This window comes from Notamacropus eugenii, chromosome 5 (genome assembly GCF_028372415.1).
Source record: "Notamacropus eugenii isolate mMacEug1 chromosome 5, mMacEug1.pri_v2, whole genome shotgun sequence".
Classification (NCBI taxonomy): Eukaryota; Metazoa; Chordata; class Mammalia; order Diprotodontia; family Macropodidae; genus Notamacropus; species Notamacropus eugenii.
Genome location: NC_092876.1, coordinates 85,404,097 through 85,415,435, shown reverse-complemented (window position 1 = coordinate 85,415,435; position 11,339 = coordinate 85,404,097). Strand labels below are relative to the sequence as shown.

The window sequence follows — 11,339 nt, the reverse complement described above, 5'->3', positions numbered from 1 at the left end:
GTGCTTCTTGGAACTCCCATAGCATTCATTTTTACCTCTTGTTTGGAAGTTATATTCTGTACTTGAACTATGGAATCCTACAGCAAGGAGAGACCTCAGATGGCATCTAGTCCAACTCCTACCAGAAATGGAAAACCCTTCTATGGCACAACGATTCCTGGTTGGAAAATCCCCAACGAATGATCATTTAGCCTTCACTTGAACTCCTTCATTGGCTGGAGCCCACTTCCTCCAGAGGGACATTTAAAATTGTTCTAATTGTCCATAGGCTTTGTGTCATGTGGTGCACAAGTTGGTGTCTCTGTGTTTCCCCTACTCTAAACTTCAGTCCATAACTCCTGGTGATACCCGCTAGACTCAAATACATCTACTCTCATCCTACTTCATCTATTTGGAGACAGCCTTCATTTCTGTTCTTGTTGTTGATCTTGTTATGATTTAGTCAATTAGTATCATCTGACTCTTCTTGACCCTATTTGGGGTTTTCCTGGCAAAGAGACTGGAGTAGTTTGCTATTTCCTTCTCCAGCTCATTTTACAGATGGAAAACTGTAGGTACAGGAAACTGAGATAAACAGGGTTAGTTAAGTGACTTGGTCAGGGTTTAGTAAGTATCTGAGACTGGATTTGAACTCAGGTCCTCCTGACTTCAGGGCCAGCACTCTGTACACTGAGCCACCTAGCATATCCATTCTAAGTCTTCTCCACATTAAACATTCTTATTTTTCCAACTGGTACTTGTATGGCATGACTGGGGCTTCTCTCACTATTGTGATTAGTTATCTTTTTCTGGGGAAGCTCCAATTTAACCATGTCCTTTCTAACGTGGTGCTGAGAACTAATTACAATAGTCAAGATTTGGTTTGTCCAGGTCAGTGAATAGTGTGCAGGTCATACTGTGTACTATGTCTCTTTTAATATGGCATAAGCTCAAATTCTCTTTGTGGTGGGCTGTCATGTTACATCATTGATTCACATGGAGTTTTCAGCTTGTTAAAAGGGAAGAATTGCTGTTGGGGAGCAAGCATACTAGACCTGGAGTGAGAAGGATGAAGCTTTGAACCTTGCCTCTGATTCCTTTTAAATTAAATTTTTTTCAACAGACCAACATTTATTTTCTTTCTCTTATCTGTCCCCTTCCTTCGGGAAAAAAGAGAAAATCCCCCTAATAAACATACATGGTCAAGCAAAACAAATTTCCACATTGGCCATGGCCAATAATGCATGCTTCATCGTGCAAAGCTAATCCATGACCTCAGAAGATGTCAGAAGATGGGTCATTCACTCCCCTTCACATATGCTGATCTGCCTAGTTTCAACTCCATGGAATGAGATACCCTCTGTTGTCCCACCATCTCTTCCCTGCCCCCTCCCCCTTTTCTTTGTGTGCTCTCCCTCCATTAGATTATAAACTCCTTGAAGACAGAGACTGTCTTTCTTTTTATTCATTGTATGCTCAGCCCTTAGAACAGTGCCTGGCACATTGTAGGTACTGAATAAGTGTTTATTGGATTGCCTTGATCAGAATTCTTACATTTTTCCAAGTGTGTTTTTACATTGATGTGCCATAAGAAAGGGTGAAGGGGACTGTTTCAGGGAAGCCTAGAAGGACTTGTGTGAACTGATGCAGAGTGAAGTGAGCAGATCCTCCAACTCTTACTAGTCATGTGATGCTTGGTGAGTAATCAAACCTCTTCCAGTCCATTTCCTCATCTGTAAAATGGGGATAACAGTACCTACCTCTCAACCCTTAAACGGCTATAGAAGTGTCAATCATTTAAACCTCCAGATTTCTTTTTCAGATGAACTTCAGTCAAGTCATATCTTCCCTACCTTGTACTAGCATAGCTGACTCTTTGAAACTACATATAGGACTTGAATGTATGCTCAGGTCTCTTCTTCCCTATAAAAATTAACTCCTAAAAGGCCAGGTCTTTTTGACTTGGATATCCTCCATGGTACCCAAAATCCCAATTCAGCATACATGCACCATAAATATTTGGTGAATGAATGATCCCATTAGGTTTATGGCAGGCTAGAGAAAAATGCAAGCATATATGTTTTAGTCATTTTTAAATCATCTATACCAGGCTTACATCTCTATACTAGACTGTGAGGTGGCCAAGAAAAATGCCTTTTCTCCAAACTCTTCTCTCACTATCCCTGCCAAAGTGCCTGAAGTTCCCAGATTCCTTTGGGCTCAATTCCACAAGTATGTATTGAGTTGGGATAACTACGTAAGCCACTATCACCACAGTGAACACTTTGGAACTAATGTACTTGTCACATCAACCAATGTCTAGTAGGATTTAAAGAGGGGGCAGATTTACTGGGGGAGGGGAATAGGGGAAATCTTCGAGCTGGGGTCCATGCCCAGGGTGGGAGCCTAAGTGGAAGGATGGGCAACTACTGTGAAGGATGAGAGGCACTATATCCTTGAGTTTAAGATGGGACATAACTCAAAATTTGTCAAGGCCAAGCAAGGGTGGCCAGGTAGTGGGGAAGGGAAGGACTGTTCATTACATCCCACATTCTTTGTAATTAATGAGATTTAATAAACATTTGTTGAATTGAACTAAATAAGGAGCTTTATCTCTGGGTAAGAGAACAGAGTGTTTCCCTCTGCAGGTAGAGGGCCTGTGCTCAGATGGGGCAAGTCTTGGCAGGGGGTTCCACAGCCATATCCCTTCTCTGCCTGTTACTGACTTTTCCATCACCTTCTGTCTGTCGCCTCAGCTGCCTCAGACAGAGCCATACATCTTCCTCTGGAACAGCTCATTTATTTATGTTGATAATTCAGGAGCCTGTTTCCCTTGTCTTTAATTCCTTCCGTCTCCAAAGCGGCTGTTTTTGCATTAACCTCCACATGCTCCCCAATGCTATGTGAGCTGGCAGCAGTCAGCCCATGGTGATGGACGGGTGCTGGGGGGGAGACTGCCAGGAGGGGAGGGGTTTATCAATCTCAACATGTACCTGATGCAAGGCCCCATGCACAGAAGGCTGCCTGAAATCCATCTCCCTGCCAGGAGCACCAGGTTGACTGTCACTGTGGATTAGTGAAGGGTAAGAGGAGAGGAAACCATGGATGGGATTGATGTCACTTGCTTAAGGAGGAAAGGCTTATATCTACTGAGGCATTTCGTGCCCAGTCCCCAGCAGTTTCTCTGCAGCCACCAACCCTTTGGCCCTGGAACCATGGAGCTAAGTGGCTAGTTTCATGGACTGCCATGCAAGGTCTGCCAGCCTGATGAAGCAGCCTTCATTCATCCTCCCTGCCTTCTTTCTGCATCTTCCTTCAGTTATAGACCTGTAGAATTCCAGAGTTTGAAGAGACTTTTGAGGTCATCCAGTCTAAATTTCATTTTGCAAGTGGAGAAACTAAGGACCAGGAAAATTAAGCAGTTTGCCTAAGGTCACATAGCTAGCAAGCAAGAGAACAGAGCTGAACTCAGAGTCTCAGACACCAGCTCCAGAGCCCTAACCCCCAAGTCTCTTCTTTCTATGCCAGTTAGTTACCCTCCCCACACCACTAAAAAAGAAAAAAAAGACGGTATAGACATACCATCTTTTTTAATCAAGTGTTTGCTTCTCCTTCCAATTTCTACTGGAGGCAGCATGGCCCTCCCAGTAACCAAGTTTGCCACCTAGCCACAAAGGCATCTTCATTTCTTCCTCTTCTAGTGGTCCTTATATTACAATAGTTGCTAAATCATATGAATCTTACTTCCCCAATGTCTTTTATTCCTCCTTTCTCTCTATTCACATGGCCAGCACCCTGGTTTAGGTCCTCATCATTTCCTGCCTAGATGACTGTAAAAGCCTCCTACTCACGCTCCCTACTTCCAGTCTTTCCCATCTCTCCAATTTATTCTTCATATAGATGTCAAATTAATTTTCCTAAAGAATAAAAAGCAACCATGTCATTTCCCTGATCAAAAACTTACAATGGCTCTCTATTACTTCAGAGATAAACTGCTAACTCTTTAGCTTGGCTTTTAAGGCTCCCAGCTACCTTACCAATCTCATTTCATAGCACTTCCTTTCATAATGCTAGTCTAGGCCATATGGACTCTGAACCATTCTACAAACAAAATACTCCTCCCATCTCTGGGCATTCACACAAGCTAGACCTGTCGCATTTTCTTAGGCCTTGCCCTTGAACACATGGCTTTCAAGGCTTAGCTCATATGCCACCTCTTTCATAAAGCCTCCCCAAACCACCCCCACCCCAGTTAGTGCCCTCTCTCCCCACCCACTCTCTTCCCCTCTCTGTTTCCCTTCCCTCTCTTTCTTTCTCCCTTTTTCTCTCCTCCTTCCCCCGCTCTCTTCTCCTCTCCCTCTTTGACTCGCTCATTCTCTCTCTCTCTGTCCATCTCTTTCTGTCTCTCTGTCTCTCTCTCTCTCCTCTTCCTCCTCTCCTCTCTCTTTTCCTCTCCCTTTCTCTTTACTTTTATTTCTCTCCCTTTCTCCTCCTTTCTCTCTCTGTCTCTCCTCTCTCTCCCCCTTCCTGTCCCTTTCTCTCCCCTCTCTCTTACGAATACTTATATATACAAATATTTAAGTACATATATACTTATATATATACAAATATATTCATATATAGAATGGTTGTGTGAGACTGACCTTGTCTGTCTCTCTCTCTCTCTCTCTCTCTCTCTCTCTCTCTCTCTCTCTCTCTCCCTCCCTCCCTCCATCTCTCTCTCTCTCTCTCTCTCTCTTTCTCATTGTTTCAGGATGTCATCAATGTACAATATGAAAAAAAGATGGGCATTATTGTGGGCTATATTGTAAGGGAGGGATAATGAACGGACAGGCTCCATGGTTATCTATGAGATGTCAAGAGAATACGAGGAATGTCCTCAATATATGAGGAGGATCCCCCACACTGGACTGATGAGAGGGCATGGACAATAGCCACACAAGGATGGGCATGCATGGGTGGATTGTCATATGTATTGTACTGGCATCCCTGAGATCACAGATCCAGTGGTCCAGTAATCAGTAATTCCAGGACTAGGGCTTCAATTTCTCCCCTATAGCCACCCAATTCTTGCCTCAGCCCAAGGTGATGCGGTTTCCCCTAGGGATAGCTACATCCCTACCCAGCCACCTCCAAGGAACCCCTCCCCAAGATTCTTTTACATACCAGAAAAGCCTCCAGGTGCCGAGATCTAATATCCCTTCATTTACAAGAGACAGTTGTCAGCTTATTCACTGATATGTAGCCCTAGTAAATGTCTCTCTGGAAGAACAGTGGTCTCAGGGGAAGGATTCAAACAGCCTTTCTCCAACTTCAATGGCCTCTGATGTTTTCAAGAGACCCTGTGAACTCTGCCACTATTCTATCCAAGGGTCAACAGCAGTCAAAAATAAAGCCACCAAATGCATTCCTGACACCCCCCTCTCCCCTTCTCCCTCCCATAACTGTGTTATTTCCCCTCACTAGCACTAGGCTGGTTAATCTCTGAGGCTGTTTGCTTCCCACAGCTAGGTCCTCAGGGCAGAAGAGGCAGCTGTTACAAACTCATCTGCTGAATAGCAAGTGAGTTTTTTATTAGGTTATGCCCAGCTCCCCTTTTCGTTTTGCTGCCTGAGGAATTGTGGTCATTGAGGCCAAAAGTCCAACCATGGGAATGGTTCTGTCTTGTGCCCCCTGGAGGATTCCAGAATGAAAAGTTCCAGTAGTCATATGGGGAAGAAAATTTTATTTCCAGGACAGAATTGGGAATCTTTTCAAAGTGTATCTTGACAGGCTCAGCCCAGTTTTAGACCAGAGAAGGTAAGCTGGTGTAGGTAGTTAGGTGATATGGTGGATAGAGCATTGAACCTAGAGTTAAGAAAGTTAAGAGTTAAAAAAAACCTGAGTTTGAATTCTGCTTCAAATACTAACTAGTTGTGTGACCTTGGGCAAATCACTTAATCTTCATCAGTTTTTTTTTTTTAATCTGCAAAATGTGTTTAATAGTAGCACTTACCTCACAGAGTTGTTTTAAGGCTATAATAATAACTAGCGCTAACATACTGTTTGCTATGTGCCATGCACTGTGCAAATATTATCTCATTTGATCAAGTGAGATAACATACATGATACAAGATCATCGACCCTGAAACTTAGATCTTTCGCCCCTAGGTTCCCTTCGTCCCTCTGATTGGAGAGGGTAAAGGGTAGACAGCCATGAGCTCCTCCCAGATTCTCCATTTAAGCAAGGTGTCCAAGGAAGAGATCTCATTATTTCCTACCTAGCTGAACTCCTGGGATTCACTAAAATCTCATTATCTTGCAAGTTTGAATCAACCCTGACACTTGTACTTTCTCAGTATCCCCTCCTTCCCCTTCTTTCCTTTTTAACTTCTTTTCATGTTTTGTCTCCTCTGTTAGATTGTGAGCTCCTGAAGGGAAGGGACTGTCTTTTGCCTTTCTTTGTATTTCCAGCACTTAGCACATTGCCTGACACACAGTAGGTTCTTAATAAATGTTTATTGATTGACTGACATGTAATTTGCATCGCAAATCCTAAAGGTGTGTATATATACATACATGTATATGCTACCTATTATTATTGCCCAAACAAAGTAGATAGCAGAACCCCAGGATTTGAACCCAGAACCTCTGACTTCAATTCCAGTAGTCTTTTTACTACCATTCTTTCTGTGATCTGAGGGAACTAAAAGAGCTGTTATGGAAATTAAATGGCTATTATATGTAAAGCTCTTTGCAAACCATAAAGCACTCTATAACTGTTACACCAGAAACAGAGAAAGCTCTCTGTCCCCACACACTCATCCATCTGTCCAGCACCTTGGACAGGAAGGTCCTGGCATGGGGTTGGAACTGAGCAAAGGGTCTGTCAAACCCATGTTTACCCATTTGCTTCTTTCATATTGCAAGCCTGTGTTCCTTCCTTGGTAGTAGATTCACAGTGGACCTCTTGGTCTTTTCCCCAGGGTTTGTCTTAGATGATGCTCTCTAGAATGTCCCAGCCTATTCTCTTCTCTGTGATGCCACATGGTGTGGTCCAAAGAGTCTGTGAGTTCTTGTTCCAGGACGTCATTAGAGAAATGTTTGACATGCAAAAAGATGAGAAGTCCTTAATCAGGAGTGAGGGATAGCTGATGGATAGGTCACATGTTTCAGAATTACCTATGAAATATATCGAGAATATAAAGAAAGCCCTCAGTACATTGGGTGGACCTCCCATACTAGATGGATGAAAGGGTATCTGGGTGAGGTTTAATTCTGCCATTAAATCACCCTGGACAAATCCCTTCTCTCTGTGTCTCATTTTCATTGCTGGCATCACAGGAGTTTGAACTAGAAACTCACTAAGGTTCCTTCAAATTCTGACATTCTCCATTTTAAAGTTCCTTTTGACAGGCTTTCTCTGTTCTAAGGATTCTTCCAACCCCGATGTTCTATATTGGGCCTTCTGTGTTCTGTGTACTGATGTCTCTTCCAGCTTTGACATTCTGTTTCAAGGTTTGTTCCAGCTGATATTATATGTGTCAAGGATCTTCTCACCTCTGACATATATTCTAAGGTCTCTCCAAGCTCTAGCAATACTTTTTTCTAAGTGGCCTGCCATTCTAAGATTCCTTGCAGCTCTACATTCTAAGAGCTCTTCTAGGTCTTCAGTTATAGCATTCTATAGATCTTGCTACCTGTGTAATCTTGGGCATGTCATATATTTCTTAGCCTCAGTTTCCCCATCAAAGGAGAAACTGGAAAGAATTGGAGATATTTAGGCTGGAGAACTGAGTCCAGGATCTGTCAAACCCACTTTAACCCGTTTGCTTTTTCCAGCTTGCAAATCTGTGTTCCTTCTGTTGGGGAAGGGGGAAGGTGAAGGAGGCCATGTGATAGTTTTCATAATGTATTTGAAGGTCTGATGGGTGGTTGAGGGATTAACATGCTCTTTTTTTATTTTGAAATAAAAGCAGTGGGTAGAAATTGCAGTGAGGCAAATTTTGGCTTAATAGCAAGATCCTGATCCAATTCCTTAACTTGCAGGTGTGCTAACAGGTAAGATCTTAGAATGTGGATCTCCACATCTCCCTCTCAAAGTCTAGAGCTACCTCTGAGTTATAGTGAGGTTCTTCTAATGCTACTAGCTCAAGTCCCCATCCCAGGATGTTGTCCCAATGTCCATTGTCAGTGATGAGAGCCCCAATATCATCTAGCCAATGAACACCAATGATCTTTTTTACAAGGGGATATCTACTGAAAAGGTACAGCAAGAATCAGAGTACAAAAACATCCCCCCAAAGTGGGCATACTGTCTCATCTATCTATCATCTTGGTCCCTGGAAAGAATGGACTCCCACTTCAACTGGCTGCTCCAAAGCATTTGAGATCATTTCTGAATGTGGCACAGCTGATGAATAGCCTCGCTCCCTTGCTTATAGGATGGAGCATTTTAGCTGCCTGGTTGATGCCCTGGAGGACTGGATGAGGCAGATCGCTCCTGAGGGCTGCACTGGCTTACAAGGCTCAGTTGCTGCCAAATTTTGGTATGGTTCTAGGACTTCTGGTGGCTCTTCTGACAATTTTGTATCCATAGGATTATTCTATATTCAGTACTCCTTCACCTAAAAGCAGAGAAGAATGAACCACAACAGAGAATTTTTAAAAAAGCAGCACCATATATATATTCTAGGTTTCATGATGACTGAGTGGGAGAGAGGCTGAGACCCTTTCTTACCCCAAGGGCCATTGTAGTTCATGCCTCTCTCTCAATTGTCACCAGGGAAAAGAGAAACAAATTTCTCCCTTGAAGCTTTTTGTATGTATATTCAGCTCTGTCTCCACAGCCAATTAAAAGGCTTCTCATTGTCATAAAGTAATTGGACAAGAAACAATCACAGAATACCTGCACATGCCCTGAAGTGGTGGGCAGAGTTCACCATTATGTGTGCCAAGATGCTGGCTCCCCAACAACTGCATGCATTCGCATCAGAACAAATTTTGCATACTCCAGTGACTGGGCTCTCATTGGCCACTCCCCTGTTACATAATAATTTCCTAACCTCCCCCCCCCAAAAAAAATATGGAATGGGCTAACAGAGGAGGTAGTAAATTCTCTCTCACTGTAGATCTCTAAAAGAGGTTGGATGATCATTTGACAGTTATGTTAGAGTGGAGATATTTTGTGGGTCTGAGTTGGCCTAAGTGGTTTCTGAAGTCCTGTCCAGATCTCAAATTTTGTATCCTTTCCTCTCTGATCCTGTGAAAGCAGGAAGCTAGACTAGCAATTTGATAATTTTTTCAAGCTAGATCCAGACCATATTTCTTGGAGGAGGCAAGGAGGTATCCCTTCTTGTTCATTTGTTTAAGTTGTATCCAACTCTTTGAGATCTCATTTGGGATTTTCTTGGCAAAGACACTGCAGTTGTTTGCCATTTCCTTCTCCGGTTCATTTTACAGATGAAGAAACTGAGGCAAACAGGATTAGGTGACTTGCCCAGGATCACACAACTAGTAAGTGTCTGAAACTGCATTTGAACTTCCTGACTGCGGGGCCAATAATCTATCCACTGTGCCACCTAATGAACCCTTCCTTAAGCACAAACAAGTAAGTTGGTGTAAGTAACTAGTACCTTTTTACCAAAAGATAACAGAACTACACCAGAGATGCTCATATTCCAGGCACAGATTGAGAAGGGTTAGGGGATAACTTCACCACAGGAGGAAGCAAAAGGGAAAACTTGGGCATCACAAGGAAGACAGGGGTCACACAGTGAAAGCTCTAAACCACTATGAGGAGTTTCAATGAGTAAGAAGTAAGATAAGAGATAAGGTTCAAAGGGTACTTTGCCTCTAACTCATTGTGTAACTGTGCAAATGTCTTTCCTTCTCTAAGTCCATTTTTTCCTCTGTAAATAAAAGGATTTGACCAGAACTCTAAAGTCTCCTTCAGCCCTAAATTGCATGACCCAATGATTCTTCTAACTCTCCTAATTAATCTGGACTGATTTGCCCACTCTACTATCTGTGGAATTGGGATGAACCCACGTCTCTCTCTCCCTTAGACTCATCTGTCACTTTTGCCTTCCCAGGCTAAAACAACCGGAACTCTAGGAAATGGAAGGCAAGTGTGCTGGAGACTACAGCTCCCTTGCTTCCACCTCAGCTCATAATGATTCTGGAGCAAATCACTTCACCTTTCTGCATTTCCTTTTGTAGATCACAACACTGGCTGCTTCACAGAGTTGTTTTGAGGAAAGTGCTTTATATAAACTTTAAAGTGTTACATATATACATTTGCATATGTAAGTGCATATAAATTTATATGTTTAAGACACAAACCTATAATATACTTAATAGTGGTTCAAGCAAAGTGCTTTGAGAGGTTGGAGGAGGAAGGTCCTTCCTGGCAGGGGGAATCTAGGAAGGCTTGAATCTAGGCTTTATGGAGGTGGTATTTGAGTGGAACTTTAAAATACAGTTGGGATTCTTATATAAATAAAACTTATGTGGCCAAGAATAGAAAGGATGCAGAAAACTGGGGGAAAACTTTCATAGACAATCTCTCAGAAAGAATGGGATTGGGCTGGAATATTGCTATGGTGTATGAAATGATGAGTTGATTGATTAGAAAAACATGGAAAGATTTGGACTTATGATGGAAGAAGTTATCCCCCTTCAGAGAAACAGATGACAAGAAGAAATAAGCATAATATGATCATATATATGTATATATATACATATGTGTATATGAGTGTATTAGTATGTGTATATGTGTATATAAACACACACACATATATATAATATATATATATTTATACACCCAGCTAAACACAGAGATGTTTATTCCCTTGATTCTTGCCATCACTCACAAGTGTTCCACATCTATGTTCATGAGTTCTGAAATTCTTTTATCTGATCATGATTTGTCATTCCATCTCTCCTTCTGTTTTGCAACTCCAAACCCTATTTTTCACCGTCACTTTAACCTGCAGTTCCTACACCCTTCAGTTCGTTCCCGGTGTATCAACTGGCCAAACTGTTCTCTTCCCCTTGCTCACCACTTAGTGAACCAGTTCAACTCCTCACTGTCCTCCTCTCTTGAGTACCCTGCCCTTTTACCTATTGACAGTATTGCCTTCCAATCTCTAGCCTTGGATTCCTCCATCATCTGCTTTCAGGTGTACTCACATGTTGCTGAACAAGAGAAAAACATACAACAATGTCAATTAGGTCCACTCAAGTTTACGTTACATAATCTCAACTGGACCCTCATTATGGCAAGGCAATCATTTTACACTTTCCTACCTGATTCACTGTAACACTCACCACAGATGCTTTCCCAAACCTTTTAATTCCTCCTCAAACCTCCCACACCT

The 11,339-nt window shown here is 42.4% G+C and overlaps 1 long non-coding RNA gene across 2 annotated transcripts in view; it reads right to left on the bottom strand.

Moving 5' to 3' along the window:
• Positions 1-5,696: 5,696 nt before the first annotated feature.
• The window catches only part of LOC140508626 (uncharacterized), a 130,182-nt gene continuing 124,539 nt past the window's right edge, over positions 5,697-11,339 (bottom strand). For both annotated transcript variants that reach the window (XR_011968488.1, XR_011968487.1), the window contains one exon: positions 5,697-5,826. This is a non-coding gene — a long non-coding RNA (uncharacterized lncRNA). The remainder of the gene's footprint in view (positions 5,827-11,339) is intronic.